Source organism: Pezoporus occidentalis, unplaced genomic scaffold (genome assembly GCF_034315485.1).
Source record: "Pezoporus occidentalis ecotype Australia unplaced genomic scaffold, CSIRO_AGI_Poc_V1 ctg16, whole genome shotgun sequence".
NCBI classification, from domain to species: Eukaryota; Metazoa; Chordata; class Aves; order Psittaciformes; family Psittacidae; genus Pezoporus; species Pezoporus occidentalis.
In genome coordinates this window covers 3,483,029-3,499,951 of record NW_026913425.1, presented here as the reverse complement: position 1 = coordinate 3,499,951, position 16,923 = coordinate 3,483,029, and the positions used below count along the sequence as shown (strand labels likewise).

At 40.1% G+C, this 16,923-nt stretch overlaps 1 protein-coding gene across 5 annotated transcripts in view; it reads right to left on the bottom strand.

Moving 5' to 3' along the window:
• The window catches only part of LHFPL2 (LHFPL tetraspan subfamily member 2), a 132,632-nt gene extending 124,571 nt beyond the window's left edge, over positions 1–8,061 (bottom strand). For 2 of the 5 annotated variants that reach the window (XM_062612431.1, XM_062612435.1), the window contains exon 1: positions 6,972–8,061. The gene's annotated coding sequence lies outside the window, so the exon portion shown is untranslated. Of the gene's footprint in view, positions 1–424; positions 505–6,785; positions 6,866–6,971 lie in introns of those variants that run through there. The other 3 variants (XM_062612432.1, XM_062612433.1, XM_062612434.1) reach the window with 3 other exon arrangements.
• Between the last annotated feature and the right edge of the window lie 8,862 nt (positions 8,062–16,923).

The following is a 16,923-nucleotide window of genomic DNA, read 5'->3' as shown; positions in this document are numbered from 1 at the left end:
CGCAAACTGGATATCTCTGCTAAATTATCTCAGCAAAGCAATCAGCTGGGCAGTCTGTGGAAAATCTTGCACACCAGCTGTCTTGTTCTATGTCTATTAGTAGCTTAAAGAAAACAGGGAGAAAAATTAGACCTTTTTTAACTCCTGAAAGGTAAACCACATCACACCAACACTGTCCTGAGAAAAATTAATGCAGAGAGAAGACACAACGCTGCATGAAACTTCCTGTTAAGCATAAAACTATAATTTCATTCTATTCCCAACTCGGCCCACCACTTAATGTTGAACTAGTAAGTTAAAACAATTTTCTAAAAGCACAGAAACAAATCCACAAGTTATGAATTTAAAATTAACATAAATGCAACTAATCTCAACATGTAAAAGCTATAAAGGAATATGTTACCATATTTAGACTAGAACTTACCTTTGAAATTTTCTTATAAACTCTGAATTACTTGGACTTGCCTGTGCAGAATGATGTTCAGGTTCTACCAGGTGTCTGTTCTGAAACAGTTACAATTGCTAAAATTGTTACTATGGCCACTTACGCTTCCTGCCTTATTTTGTGAAATAAAGTGAGTTCCATACAAGGCTAAGAAAGCAACAGTATTTGTGTGACTTACCCTCCACTATTCATATTACAAGCACAATTCAATACATACTATTCATCAGTACTAAATAGTTATGTAGAAAGATGCTGCCATTCTTTGCACACAAAGAACTCTTTTGAGAAATTCTGCACAAATCTGACTTTAGTTGTTGTGTTTTAATCCCAGATAGCAACTCAGCACCACACAGCTGCTCACTTCCTCTCCCCCTTTGTGGGATGTGGAGGAGAATCTTACAGAAGGGCAAAAGTGAGAAAACTTGTGGGTTAGGATAAAGGCAGTTTAATAGGTAAAGCAAAAGCCACACATGCAAGAAAAGAAAAACAAGAATTCATTCACTATTTCCCATTGGCAGGAAGGTGTTTAGGGCCACCACCAAGAAAGCAGGGCTCCATCAAGTACAATGGTTACTTGGGAAAACAAACATCATCACTCAAAATGCCCCCAGACCTCCTCCTTCCCCTAGCTTTATATGTTCAGAATAATGTCATATGGCATGGGTTACCCCTGTGGCCAGTTAGGATCAGCTGTCCTGGCTGTGTTCCCTCCAACTTCCTGTGCACCTCCAGCCTCACTGGCAGGGCAGCACAAGAAAAAGCTGAAAAGTCCTTGACTTAGAGGAAGCATTGCTCAGCAACAACAGAAACATCACTGCGTTATCAACATTAGTCTCATCCTAAATCCAAAACACAGCACTATACCAGCTACTAGGATGAAAATTAACTCTATCCCAGCTGAAACAAGGACATTATTAAAATCTAGATATCTGACAAACTCTACCCTTAACTGGAGCACCTTCTCTTTTACAGGTACTTTATTGCAGGAACAGTAGTTGCATTTACAGCACTACATATACACCACTTACTTAACATTTCATAAAAACAGTCCACCACCCTATATCTGAAAATATTTTTTTACAGCTTTTCCTCCACAAAACTCCTTTTTGCACAGGACATATCAAAGCAATACACACACGCTGAAAGAAAAAACAAGAGTATGTAACCATTAAAATAAAGCTTCTCTCAAATGCATTTGCCAGAATATAAAACTGGTGCATTAGCACCACCATGCATTTTAATGATGAGGTCAGGTTTTGACAAATGAAAGTTCAATGAAAACTCTGAAAAACCTGTTTACAATGATCCCAGACATAAGCCTTTGCAAGCTTCAATTCACTGACCTATGTAAACTGATTTGGCTTTCAGATAATCTCCTAGTGAATACTATTGCAAAATCCATAAACACAGATGGCACCAACTGGCACCCTATTTGCAATCTCAGTAGAAGATCAAATAGAGAGACTGAATTTATCCTCCCACATCACAGGTGATTCTTTCCAAATAGGTTTAAGGGATTATGCCCAGAAGCTGAACCAAGAAAGTTCTGCCACAGCTACCCAAAGTCTCAGCCACCTGAGAAGCCACATTGCTTGAACTAAGCTTGTTCAAAAACTGTACAGCTTTTAATAAGAAAATGCAACATTCAATTCAGACCAGGTCCAAAGTGTAACTACTACAACTATCCTGTTAACCGTTTCTATTAGAAGTAAACTTACAGGATTTTTTCTAAAGCACTGTAACAGAAGAACCCACTCAGTATGAAAAAGAATCCTGCAAGATGAAAAGGCCAACAATCTACACTCAAACCCTAAAATACGTATCAATTTTATTATTAAAGCTTGTTATATGACTTTATCTACAAAACAGAGTGACAGCATTAATACTGCTTATTATTAATAACTGGTAAATTGTCATAAACAATCTTTGAGAATACATACAATGTATGCAATGTCAGGTGTTGGCAAACATGAAAATCAATTAGTGAACTCTAAAGCTAATTCAAATTCAAGTCATTTTCACCGGTAAGCTGTTACATACCACATACAAAACATGAATCTAAAAATGCCTCCACAGTCTTCAAGATAATAAGACAGTACTAAGACAATGTAACTTGAAATGGAGACACCAGTGACAAATGAGACTGTGCAGCTGCTTCAGCAATATCGTTTTCTTAAACCTTTCTGAGGTCTAGAAACTCTACAAAGGTAAAAATGAAAAGATCTGAAAATCAGCTGAAAGACTTTCTTTGCATCTGGGTTCATTTATTACAGTCTTCTCACTGACTGGAACACAGTATGATGCTTTCTCAAAGATATTTTTTCTCTTTTTACAGTGTTTCATTTTTATGGTTTATCATTTAGCTTCCATGCTTTCACTATGGGCCTCAGGAAACACCAGCCAGCAACATTTAAGCCAATATAAGAAATGTTTTCAGGAACAAATACTGCTGCAGCATTCTGCTCATGCAGCTATGTCTCAAACATTCTGGATTCTCCTGTGAAGTGCCCACATCTAACTTAACTACACAGTTCCAAGCTGAGATAGTATGATTATGAGAAGCAGAAGACAAGGTAAACTGGAGAAATTAACCTTCACCAACAGACTGATATATTTTTTTTAATTATATATGCTCAGTCAGAAACTGAATGCTATTGAATGTGCGAACACAACAGTCTGAATATTTTCTGCTGTGATATATATGTGCTCTGTCATGGAAAAGATAATTGCCCAGTTGTCACATGCATTCCCTGAGTTCACAATTTCAGATATATTCCTGATCCACCATGTAGACCAGGCACATTTGCAGTCATTTGCTTGCTTTTGCAGCAAATTTATAATTAAATTATTTTTCATTGCGGGTTTTGTTTTTCTTGGAATTACTTTCCAAAAGCTATCTTCTAGGAAAATATTTCTAGGAAAATTCTCTGATTAACCAGTGTTGAAATGCTTATCTGTGGTTTATGTCTGACCTCCTAAAATCTAAGCATAGGGAGAAACAAAAGCAATTATAAAAATTTAATATCTGAAATCAGCACTAAAATATTTTTCAAAATGCATTCACTACTTTCAATAATATAACAGAAGAATGACTCAAACTATTTGCTCTACTTAGAAGACTGTTTAAAAAAAAAATAATAAAACTGTCTTTTACACACCTTTCAGAGTATCTGACCATACCTCCTCAGCAATTTTAAAAGACAAGTGACAACACTATTTTTCATCTGGTCCTTAAAAAGGCAATAAATTCAGCTTAATTCCAGTTTATCTGTATGTAGGAAGGTGATTTTAGAAGAACACACCCTGTTAGTTCACCTTTCCAGAGCAGATTTTAGGCACCATGACCTGGAAGAATCCTGTCGATTTTTGTGAAAGCTGTAAAACCAGGAGGGAAATACAATGTAAGCAAAAGTCTTTGGCATCATTTTAACAGACTTGTCAGATATAATCACATCAGCAATTGTCTCTGCATCAAAGAAAGGACTCTGAGAGCCATAACACCTTCCAGCCATTCACCACCTCTGCCCTTTTTCCCAAGTGAGTTCAGAATGTTGACACCACAAATGATTTATCCCCTAGGCAGAAAGCAGAGAAATGGGAACTACTGTGGGGGAAGGGAGGCACTGAAAACAGAGAGGGAAGAGGCAAATGGAGAGACACAGAAGGCCCCTGTTCATGGGAAAATAAGGAACGGTGGCACAAAACGGCTTCTCTCATTGCCAAATGCCACCAGCAGCTCAGAAGTTGATCTTTGCTCTCCTCCCTGCAGATGGGATGGTGCAAAGGGTCAGTCAACAAGAGGAGCCGTGTTGCTTGTTCCTGTGCATAAACACACGTGTGTGTAGGAAGTGAGGACAGTTAGGGACAGCAGAGCAGCCATTCTCACTGCCCTCCAAGATTCACCAAACAGCTCTGGGCTGCTGCATGCCCCCTCAGTGGGGGTGTTCCTATGTGAAGAAACTGCTTCCTTTTCCTCTTGTAACAAGTTATCTTTAAGAGGCTGAGGGTGAAATTCCTAGAAGCTGGTTGTTGCCTTCAGTGAATAACCAGGAATCTTACTCCAGCTAGAAACTGCCACCCCATGTACAACATGTCCCCGCATTCTAAGAGCTACTCTTTTACTTGGGAGCCCTTCAACTGGTACTCTAACTGTCCAACAAAGGAGAAGCTTCTGGAAATACAAATTTTGATTAAGAGTTGTGCTCTTCATATCACTCAGGAAAATAGTGATGTGGTTTCCTTTTCATGTAATGATTATTTAAACAGTAATGTCTACACCATACACAAAACAAAACACTGTGTTTCTTGCCTGGTGCCAGCTATATAGTCACCTGCAGTCCAACTTGGTTCTGCCGATGTAATAGCATATAGCATTTACTATGTCATTGTCCTACTGTATTACAGAACACCACAAGCAATTTTCACAGCTACAAGGTAGAACATGAAAAATTACTGGCTTCCTTTCAGCCTTAGCCAGCAGTGTTCCTGTTCCAAACTTACAAGCAAAGCACACGCAAGAGTGACTGTGAGAAAATGTGGAAGAATATGGTTTGATTAAAAAGTTAAAAAAAAAAAAAAGATAAAAAGACACTCTTATACAGAAATGCTGTACCCAGTCCCAGTGATTTATACTTCTTAAAAGCAAACGGCATCACTATTACTTGCCCGACATACGGGTACATCATCTCGCAAGCATTTCCCAGAATGCTTAATAAAAACAGCAGATTAACTAAAAAAGGATAAAGTGGGCAATTTCTCAGATACTGATTAAACCCATGCCATGACCCAGACAGAGGAAACCTGTGAAGAAGGCTGTGATATGTTTAAAGCTGGAGTGGCTGAAACTAGCATATGCAGTGAAAACTGAGGAATGCTTCCATGAAAACTGTGTCTGAGATAAAACCCTCTCATTAACAACTGCCCTAACAGAGCAAACTGATGGTCTGTCTGTATCCTGCAACTAACAATGGGTGGAAAGGAGAAGAAAGTGACGGAGATTAATCGGGATTGTATATTTGTAAAATGTTTTATTCAGAAAAATAAAGTGGAACACCAATTTTGTGTCAGTGACACTTTGCAATAAGCCACTTTGTGCACAGCATGTATTTAGGTCTCAGTGAGTTACAGCTCTGTAAGGTTTTAGTGACCAAAGCAAACCCCCTGAAAACAAGGGGACTCCCTGCAGATGTGAGCTTGTGCAGCCAGAACCCGCTGCAGGACTGGGACTGAGCAGACATTTTCATTAAGGTATCTGTAATGGTGCCTAGGAATGCTTCTCTATGAAAGCCAAACCTTTCAATTAACACATATAATGTTTTCTTCTAGATGAGGTCAGCTAAAGCTTTTTAACTGTTTTCAGTTATTCCTAATAACACATCTGTTTTCAGGATGCACACACTCACACCATCTCGTCTGTCTGCTTCTGGCTCAGTACAAACGACGGAGCAACCCAGCCGCCCCACCACCAGGTACTGGCAGCGCTCGCACTTGTCCGGACACAGCACGTTTTACTTGATGTTGCTCCAACGCACCCGCAACTTCTGAACTGTGGGATCCAATCTCAGCGGCGTGTTACCGAGTTCATTTGGAGCGACGCCTAAACTACCAACAAACCTTCACTGGTAACTTGTGCCGTCTACTTCTTGCCCTTTCCTGTAAGTACTCTAAGGAACAAAATACCCTCACACACACACGTCAAAAACTTGAGCGCAGAAAAGCGAGAGGAAGGAAGAACACGTCGGAGCGAGAATGCGCCAAGGTGAGCTCTGAACCCTCGCTTCCCCGGTCAGCTGAGGACGCGAGCGTCCCCATCCCCAACCCCACGGACTGGGCTGCAGGTGCCATGGCCGTGGCTGCAGGCCGGGCAGAGGACAGCTCGCCTCCAGCTCCCCTCTCTCTCCACGCCTCGGCTCCCGCACGAAGCCGCCCGGGGAGCGTTCCCAGAGGGCGGCGCCCCCGCCGCTCCGCCCGCCTCGGGCCCTCGTCCCCGCCCCATTCCTTCTGCTCTCGCCGCACAAACGGAATGGGAGAAAGCGTTGGCAGCCCCCCGCCGCCTCCCCGCGGCCAGCAGCGGACACCCCGAGGGGCAGCCGCGGCCGCTCAGTTCTGCGTACGTGTGCCTGGGGTACCCCCTCCCCGCGGGCGGACGACCAGCGTCCCGCCGCGGCTAGCGGCTCGGAAGAACCTCCGCACAGGAGGGAGGGAGGGAAAGAGCGGCGCGGCAGCCCGGCGGCTCCGGGCGCCCCGCGGGGAAGGGGCCGGCGGATGCCTCCCGCCTCCCCGCTTCGCTGGCGGACTCTGGGCGGCTCTCGCCGCACCACGGCCCCATCCGCGCCGTTACCTCCGCGCCGTGCCCCGTACCCTCCTCGTCCCCCGGCAGTTTCCCGGCCCGTCCTGGGGCTAAAAGCCCCTACCCGAGGTGAACTGCAGCGCGGCCGCCGCACGGGCAATGAATGGAAACGTGCCCAGCCGTCCTAGTCCTCCCTCTCTCCCCCTCACAACTTAAGTGGGGCCGCCGCCCCCTCACCTCGGCCGGGCAGTGGCGGTTCCTCCGCGCTGGGGCTTTGCTCCCGCCGCAGCCTCCGGCCCGCGCCCCGCCGGGCTCACCCTCCTCCGCTCCCGCCACGACCATGCACCGAGGGAGCAAGAGTTGAATCCCGGCGACCGCCGAGCCGCCCGCCCCCAGCCGGAGGAAGGGAGTGAGCGAGGGAGGGAGACGCGGCGAGGGGCGGGGAGGGATGGGACGCGGCCGCCCTGCCCTGCCCAGGTCCGGCCCCCTCCCACTGACGTCCCCCGCTCTCACACCGGCAGCCGCGGCGGTGTGCCTGTGCCCGGGGCCCGGCAGGCTCCAAGCGGGACGCGGGAGGCCCAGTCCGCGCCGCTCTTGGCCCTGCCGGCAGCCGCCGCGGGCACCCGGCTCCTCGAAGGGTCGGGCTGGTGTGCTCCCGGCCAGCGCCACAGCCGTCGCAGCGGCTGGCCCAAGGGAGAGCTCCAGCAAACAGCCCGTGTAATTGCAGACCCCCCATCCTGGCGGTTTAAATAACCAGAGCTCCTTCCTCGGCCTCCCGCCACGGACCCGCTAAGAAGCGGCATTATCAGGCCCGGTATTAACCACTGCCGTGCCACCACCCGTGACCTGCCCCACTGGACCTCCTTGTGGAGGGTGCACTGAATGAAAGCGAGAACTGTAAACATCAACTCACCCTATTTCCAAACATTCCTCTCAGTCTAGACCTTCTGGAAGAAAAAAGAAAAAATACTTACACAATTTACATTGCAAGAAAATTTCTCCAAAATTGTCTGTAAAGCTTCTGTTTTCGAAACTTTTCATCTGAGAATAAATGGTTTCCCACCAATCTCCCTTTAAAATCCCAGTTAACAGTCTTCCAGTTTAAAAGCAGCACCCTGATGAGCCGGGCTTTTCAAGAACTTTGTAATTTTTAGTGTTTTAAGATATCTACTGCTAAGCACGTATGTGTCTACTAGTATCAATACCCATTTAAAGCATCTGCAGAGAAAATTACGGTTTAAGCTCAGACATGTCTCCACATGCCTCTGCTGTTCTCTGCATTTGAGCCCTTGTGTAATATGCTGATTGTTGCAAGTGGATGACAGGTGTCTAATAAATTCATACAGCTCTTCTCAATATCGGCTTCACTTGCTAGATTGGAACTGGCTGTTGCAATAGATAAAACCAGACACTAAGTGGGTCAATCAAATAAGTCACTCAGGGTATCTCAGGGACATAAGCAAAGTGTTACACCAATGCAAAACTTTATTTGCTGCAGCTAAAGCTGTCCTTCTCATGGGAAAAAAATAAGGAGGTGTCTTTTGACAGCTATCAGAATGGTATCTTTCATGAGCACTGTGTTTCCTTGAAGCTATGGTTTTGGATTCAATTATTATTACACTCTGATGATACAGGCAGATCAACGCAGGCTGGTCCTTCTGACAGCTTGGGGCTCTGAGGTCTTCAGGTGTGCAAGGGCAAGCTCTGTCTGAACTGGTCCATTTGCCAGATTTATGCCTTTGTAATTAGTATCTGCTGCTTAGAAGACCGAAAATCAGTCAATGTTTTCCTAGGTATGTGGGTTTAAGCAGAAGGAACAAGCACAAAAAACTGAGAATTATGTTCCTGTGGCAGAAAGCATTAGAAACATGCACAGCTATCTACAGCTACTGAAAATAAAGCATATATTTTCATGGCTGATTATTGTCCAAACTTGTATCCTTTTGTTACTCTTCCCCTTTTTCTCTGGACAAATCATTAAATTAAACATTCTAAAAGGGTTTTATTAGAGACATTTTTGTTTGTTTCCATTAGACTCTGAAAATTAATTTTCTAAAAAATAAGGGTGTCTTTCTAAAGCTGAATTCTCTGTGACTTTCGAGAGCAGCTACTTTAACATACAATAGGAGACAACTCAATAGGCCTGTCCAAAAATAAACACCTCTTTAAAGAATATTTTAACCCTGGAGACTTTGCACAAATAGAGCAGTCACAATTTTACTTGATAATACAAAATTAACATAACAGATATATTAATTTTCAAAAAGCTATGCAACTTTCTGAATTCCAGTTTTTGAGCTAGTCTCCATACCAGATGACTGTACCACTTTTGCATCAGTGTTTTCTGAAACAGCTAAATGTCTCATGCTGTTTCAAAAGGATGTATTAGAACTATGATAGCCTATCAATAATATGAAACCAAGAAGCATAAAACCTGCATTGTAGCAAAGATCAGTTTTCTCACTGATCTTCTATTAAGTCCTGAAAAGATGACCAAAGTGCCTGTTGATTTAATAAAACTTACCTAGAATGAAAAGAAATAATTATTAATGCATTCCTGCTATATTAATTTATAAAGTTTGCTTCTAAACATAGACACCCATGTGTGTCCGAATTACATGGAAGTTTTGCTGCACTTAACAGATAGGATAAAGAGTGATCTTATGATGATTGCTGTGGTAGGGGATACAGTGGCAGTAGCAGCCTCTTCCTTCTCCTCCACTGTTTAAAAAATGTTTGCTATTTAAAAATACACAGCAGAAACAGTTACGCAAGAAGAATTACATAGTCCTGCTACCAGTTAGCGCTTCTGTGCAGCTTAGCCATTGGATAAAGTAATTACTAATGCGAATAATGACACCAGGTAATAAGAAAATGATAACCCACAGAATGCTATGATAAAGTTTTTAAGGAGCTAGTTATAGACTCACAATATTGCATGTAATAGAAAGGGCAACCATGGCTTTGAACGTGTAATTTGGGCCGTAGGGTAGTCCAGCCCCATCGGGTGCTATCTGGTCCTCAGCACAGATTGTTACAGGTACTTTTTAATCATACTATACTGGATCCAGAAACTTGTGTGGCAAGCTTCATGCATCAGGTTGTGGGGCTGAATGAGTTTGCAGGTTAGAAAACCAGTAATGAGCAGGCAGGTTTACTAGGAGGCAGGAAGCAGCACTCTGAAATCCCCTGATTTGGCTCTGAAGGCCAGGGGCTGGGACCCAGACAAATCTAAACATAGCATACCATTTTCTTAATTTGAAATGCTTATTTATTTGGAATTGGTGTGAGAAACTTGGTATTTCCTTCTATTGAAGTAGTGAGGTTTTAATGCTAACTAATTATGATATTGGCTTTGATGTGCAGCTCTAAACATTTTCATTTTGATTATATGAAATCCCACTGCACAAACAAATAACTCATCACCAGAACTTAGCACATATGCATTATCCAAACAGGAAATGGAGACGTCAAACAAGCACACTTTGGATTAAGTGATACATGAGATGGAAAAGATGATATAATAGTTTTTCCTCTTGCTCATAGATCTTCCCAAGTATTAACTTCATAGGCATTCATTTGTTTAGACAGTTTTCCCCCCTAAACATTGGTTTACTTGTAACCCCAGATAGTAATACCTGACATCACTTTGACTGATTAAATTGCCTACAGACTGCAAACTGTTAGAATGAAGGGTTATTTTACCCTGAAATTTCCTGAAGTTCACCTGAACAAATACAGTCTTGGATGTGGCCCAGAAAACATTCTCTAAAGGTTATAAGAATAGAATATAGACAGGGCAGACAAAACAGGATAGCGGGAAGTACAACCAAAGAGGCTACAACATCCAAGTAACTAGCAGACAACATATAGGTTGGAAAGGAAAACAGATACTATTTGGCTCAAACTGAAGCTCTCACTTAGTCTGTGAATAGTCACTGGAATCTATTAAAAACGTTGGAGAAGATACAAAAATGTCTATATGGTGCTTACACAAAGCTATAAATGAACAAAGGGAATATCATGTACGCATAATGCAATTAAGACCTAGTTAGAATAAACAGCAAATCAATCTCAGCTTTATAAGCTTCAGATACATTCATACTAGATTTGTTCCCTGGTTGTATTTACTTTCCTTTTGTGGTTTTGGTTTTGGAGTTTGTTTTTTTTTAAATTTTGTTGTAGGTGGCTGCTGTTTCAAAACCTTCTCGCTGTGAAATATTGGAATAAATTTCAGTATGAGATGAATGATCTGACTATAGAAACATATGGGGAAGAATTTTATTGGAGAAAAATAGTGTTGGAATAACAATACTAAAATTGGAACTTGTTCTATGAACTCCAATGAAAATGGAAAGAGAGGAGTTAAGAGTACAGAAAACGGCGGGAAATACACAAAACGAGTACCCAGGTCAGAGCCAGAGGGAACCGAGTACATATATGAGAGTTATTTTATTGTGGTTTGTTCTTCTACCCCAAAGAAAAGTAAGATGTAAAACATCAGCTGAGATAGATCTCCAAGGAAATGTGTCTTTCTCATGTAATGCTTTAGTTTACAGCTTCAGAAATCTCAGCTCCTGTAAGCACTTAGTTATGACATTTAATTTTCAGTAGTTCATTCCTCTAGTGTCAACTAGCAGATGGTGTTACAGAAAGGATTATGATCTTTCTACTCTAAAGCCAGTGATGGTGGGGACATTTAAGACTGGGAAAACCCATCTGCTACAACTTTTACTATAGTTTGTAGGAACCCTGGTTGCAAATCATACTCACACTCTACTATAACCATACAGTAAAATGAGGGCATCGTGAGCAGAAACATCTTACACTGTAAGCAAATCAGATAAAATCCCCAATCCCTAGGCATAGACAAGAAGAAGGAAGCTGGAAACTAGGGTAACAGTAGGAACTACTGACCAGCATTTCTGGAAAAAGTATTATTAAAAAAAAAAAAAAGCACCCCAAATTGGTTGGTTATAATGGATTGTTTGTAACATAATGGACACTGGTAGTAACAAATGACAGATGAAAATAGGCTGTGGTTAAGCTGAAAAGGACATTCAAAATTAACACCTTGTGTTGTAGACAATCATAAAATGAAGAGTGCAACAGCACCCTGAGTGGATAATAGCAATATCATATTCATTCTACCAAGTTCAGAGAAAAGGAATTTTATAGTTCAGATCCAAAATAAAGTTTAGGTGAGTGTTTTAGCCATGGATGGACAGAAAACATACCATCTCAAAATTGTCATGTACAGAATCAATGTATAATATCTAGACTACCTGCGTGTGATGACCTAGGAAGAGATCAGTGCTGACTGACAGAAAGTGTGGCCAAAAGCATGGAAATAGTGTCTGCATAGAAAGGAAATGGGAAGAAGGTTTGGAAGGAAAGGCTGGGAACTGTTTTTAACCATACTAAATTTGAATTAATAGCTTTTCCAAAATATTCAGAGAGATATCTTGGTATTTTCATCTCTGCAGGAGAAAGAAGTGCAGGGTGACTCAGAAAAGTTAGCTTAGGAGCATGCAGGTTATTTTGATATTAGGAACAAGTAAATGGGAGCAAGGACAGAGCTCTTAGAGCTTCCATAGGAAACTGATGAAGAAAACACTTTTCTAGGCATGCAAATCAATGCAAAGCAGTAAATAAAAACAAATTGAAGAAATAAGGTCAGTTAAAACAGAGTATCCTATAAAAAAGGAGACCTTTAAAAAGAAGGAAACATGAGAAGAGGCAATGGCTCTTGGCAGGTGTCAAGAGATACCTGTTCACTCTGGCTGAGTATTCTGAGTTCTCACATTCCAGCTCTGAACCAAACTCAGTGTTTTGGGGACAGTAATTGTTAAACTAATCTGGGATTCAGCCAGTGTGGTACAAGCAGGAATCCACTGTATTTTAAGAAGGTTTTAATTGAGTGCAGACACTCAGGCTCACTGAAGGGATCCAGATTTATCACTGTGTCTAATCTGTATTTTTGAAACTCATATTATTGTAAGTATTATGAAAAAAAGCTGTCTAGACAAATAAATGTTGCCTGACACAAAAGCAGTAACAGCTGTTTTATCTTCTTTCCCATAATTTGGGGCTCTAGGACAGAGAATATTTTTAAGTGCAGGCATTAATTCATGGGAATTTAAATTAGCAATATAATTTCTTCTGAACACACTAAGGCATCCATTAGAAGTAAATAATTAAAGAGTCCAGGTTTTAAATATGACATTCATCTGTTGAAATTCCCACATTAATACCCAGCTATGCTAATCTATTTCTTTTCTAATGCCTTAAAAGTATCTTTTCATGTCTAAAGGAGTGCTAAAAGAAAACATATACAGCCAAGTGATTTAATGATCTTCAGCAGATATATAATATATATATTGCATATAGTATTTGAAATTACTCTATCAACTCATATATCCAGTTGAAAAAAGCGATTCTGTATGTTCTTCAACCACCACCTTATGTATCACAAATTAAGCATTTTCTAGGACTTTGTCCAAAATATCCTACAGTTCTACTGGCTGTGTTACAAATTACAAAAGGAAATAGTCTAGTGCTATTTCTAAGAATAATATAACTCAAAATTACTTTATATTTGTCATTCATCAGTGCTAACATTAGAGATAGGAAGTTCTCAAAGATTGTAACACAGCTAAGTTTTTTAAAGCAATTTAGAATTTGGAGAAATTGCTTAAGAATTGGGATGATTCACCCAAACTGATTAAAGAAATACAGTGAAACAGGATTCTTAATCTGTAGCTCCAGATCTAGAATAACTGCTTGAAATAATTTTTAGAATTAAAACAGGCTTCCCAGTGAACTGTCCTTCCTAGGGAATAATTCAACCATGACTACACTAAGGCTTCCTAAACTCCACATGGATTGTCTGAGACCCAGAGCAGCACGAATCAAAGTCGTTACAGACATCAACTACACCCACTGCCAGTTTGTGCTGCTTTTGAGCTGATTTCTACACATGCCACACATTCAAATATGAGAAGTGGATTCCTAGCGTATTTTATAATCTGGATGCTCAGGATTGTGCACACTGACCATGGCGTTGCCAGGATTGAAAAACAGGAAAAAATTATAATGCAGATTGTTTTTCGTTGGATTCCCCTTCTTTGTTTTGTTTGTCCTGTAGACTATTGCATTTCCACACCTTGCACTCTAATAAGTTCTTACAGAAGATATGATGATGTCTTCTAGCCCAGAAGTCAAATTAGTTTATTCTTGTCTTCTTTACTTGTTAACCATCTGTAATACAGTACTTTAGGATGTTTTTGAAATCCTTTCACTTTCTTGTCTCATATGGCTTTAGCTTTACTCCATTTTCATTTGCCTTTCCTGCTTTTATCACAAATGCATTGGAATCCTCCCTACTTCTGAATATGGATAATATAAAATGATCACATCCATCTCCAAAAAGAAATTGCTTACAAAGCTCAATCTATCAGCTTTTTATTTTGGAACTGTAAAAGAAGGATGGAAATCTCATTTGCATGTGTAAGGTTAGCTGTACTGTCTTGAATCACACTTTCACCTTGATCCTCGTTGCTCCCTCAGAAGCATTTATATTGTTCTGTGTTTCAGTTCAAGCTTCCTGACAAGTAACTCTTTTTCCATCTGCTCGGACCTTGCCATAAACTACTCCAGTACACTCAAGATTGAAAAAAAAAACAAACCAACTTTTTGAGAACATAATGTACAAGCTATCTTCACTAAGAGAACGTATTTAATTTTTCCAGAAGGCAGCTAGCATGTAATATGTAATTTAAAATATAACCTTGAGACAGTTTTAGCTGTAAAATACCTGCAACACCCACCAAATATGAATTAAAAATAATAACATTACAGGTTAGAGCAACTTTTTTAAAAAAAAACAAACCTGCAACAGCATTACTGCACCCTTCACATCCTGTGGGGCTACATCATGTTCATGTTTATGGCCTCACTAGAGTCCTAATCTGACATGTGTCAAATTAAAGAGATTCAGATGTCCTAAGCAGCCTGGGGGCACGCAACAGCATGTCTCTTCCAAAGAACAAATGATACGCACAGTACATACAGACATTAATTTAGAAACGACCTTTTAATGTGGAGATCAAATATAGCCTCTATGACTAGGAAGAACCTGGATATTGCTAAAAGAAAAGATCTCTAAACTAGTCAGGAAAATGCCTTTTAATCTTGAGTCCTATGTTTTTGATATAGCCTGTTTACTTGACTCCAGCATCAAATCACACCAGAAAGCTTTTCTCTGTCAATTGCTAATCACAATTAAGTACTAAGAGTTACAGTGTAGCAATTTCCTTGTATCTAGGCAAACTACAGAGTATTATAATACTTTCCTTGGGACATGGCCATGCGTTCTCAATTTTAACATAAAAAAATAATGTAAGATGTACAAAGAAGTTTACGCTTGATACTTTAAAATTTCAAAAGCTTTTAAAATCAGATTTCATTGTGCAGAGCAGCATATAACACTACATTTAAGACTGTTGGCCTAAACACCAGATGCAATCAAGGAGCATATACTGAATAAACTTGGAAGAGAGAAAACTTTTGCTTAAAAACAGTAAAGTTGCTAATTCCACATTGAAGAATGTGAAACAACCTCAGAAGTTGTTCAGAGACCTTGAACAGGAGCCTAAGGAAAAAAAGCCAAACCAAATCAAAACCAGACAAAAAAACAGCAACAAAATTTGTGTCAGCCCACTTAACAGGTTTTCTGGTGCCTGAAGCTGTTAATGACAAAGCAATGGAATTCTTTTTTTTTTTTATAATAATATAAAGTCAAGTGAATGCAATGAACTCTTATTTTTTATGTAACGCATTAAAGTGTTTGTCCTCACGTAGAGCATCATGCTGCATGAAGCTTCTTTGAAAATATTGTGCTTTTTCATTAAAAAATGGCATTTCTGTAAAATTCTAACTTTGTATTTCAACTTAATAATAGCTTGCATTTATTATTTAGCCATGTTTAAAATATTCATTGAGAGTTTCAGATTTAAATTCCATGTAATTGAGCTTACTGGTTTTTAGCAATAAAGTGTTGTGTTGACCAGAATGCTGGCTAGAAGAAACTTCAAAAATGAATTTAATGACTGAGAAAACCCTGCTGAAGGAGCCTGATAATAACATTTATACATTTCCCTGTAGAGAGCGTTGTCCTTCTCCAAGTATTCACTGAAAATTGAATCCATCACTTTTTTTGATACACTATCTCTATATCAGCTCTAAAAGAATGTGAAAATCAGACACAATATAAATAGATGAGAACTAAATTGGAGCTTTTGCTTGTCTAGAGGTCAAGGATTCTGGACCACCATCTGTTAAAATTTTTAGAGATCCAGCCCTATGCTAATATAAGTATTTCTTACTATCTTTGGCTTTCCTTTAAAATAAAGACTAGCAATTTTGTAACACTTCCTCTCATCTTATTGCTTATTTACCCCTCAGGTGCATATCTGCATATTGTTAGAATGAAAGATCTGTTGGGATTTTTAACTTAGGCTTCTCTTTACCACATTATAAAAACCTCAGTATTTGAATCCTCATTTTAAATTAGGTTGATAGCTCTCATAGAAAAAGGCCTTTTTTTAAACAGCTCTTAGAATTATCTACTCTGTAAATATTATTGCTACCTCACTACAGGGGATGCAGATTTCTACTCTGGGCCTTTAGTTTGAATTTGTGTATGTTCAGTGGTAACCCTGTCTTCTAATGAGTCAATTGCCTTGTGTCTGTAAAACAATCACATCATCTTATTTCTGTCTTATGGTCAGTTCTGACTGCAGCATAAAACTTGTTTCCAAAATAGCTATCCTTTTTAAAGACAGTTAATTCATGATTTCTTGGATCACACACTTAACAAGCACTAAAGCAGACTTTAATTTCCCAAAGATTCTCTCATGTGCTGAGTGTTGGCAAGCCATGCCGCATTTTTAACTATGTTGTGTATAAGTAGAAAACTTTGAATTGCATTTTTATGTTTTTCACCACTGTAAGAATTATATTAGCTTTTCAAGAAGTGATGAATGATCTACATTAAAACACAAATGAAAATGCTTAACTGGAGATAATATTAATGAACCACTACAGTGATTAGTCCCAGGAATTTGTGTTTTCAGTATTTGAACTGATAAGATAGAATCAGAATAATTGCTTGGGAACCCAGTATTTC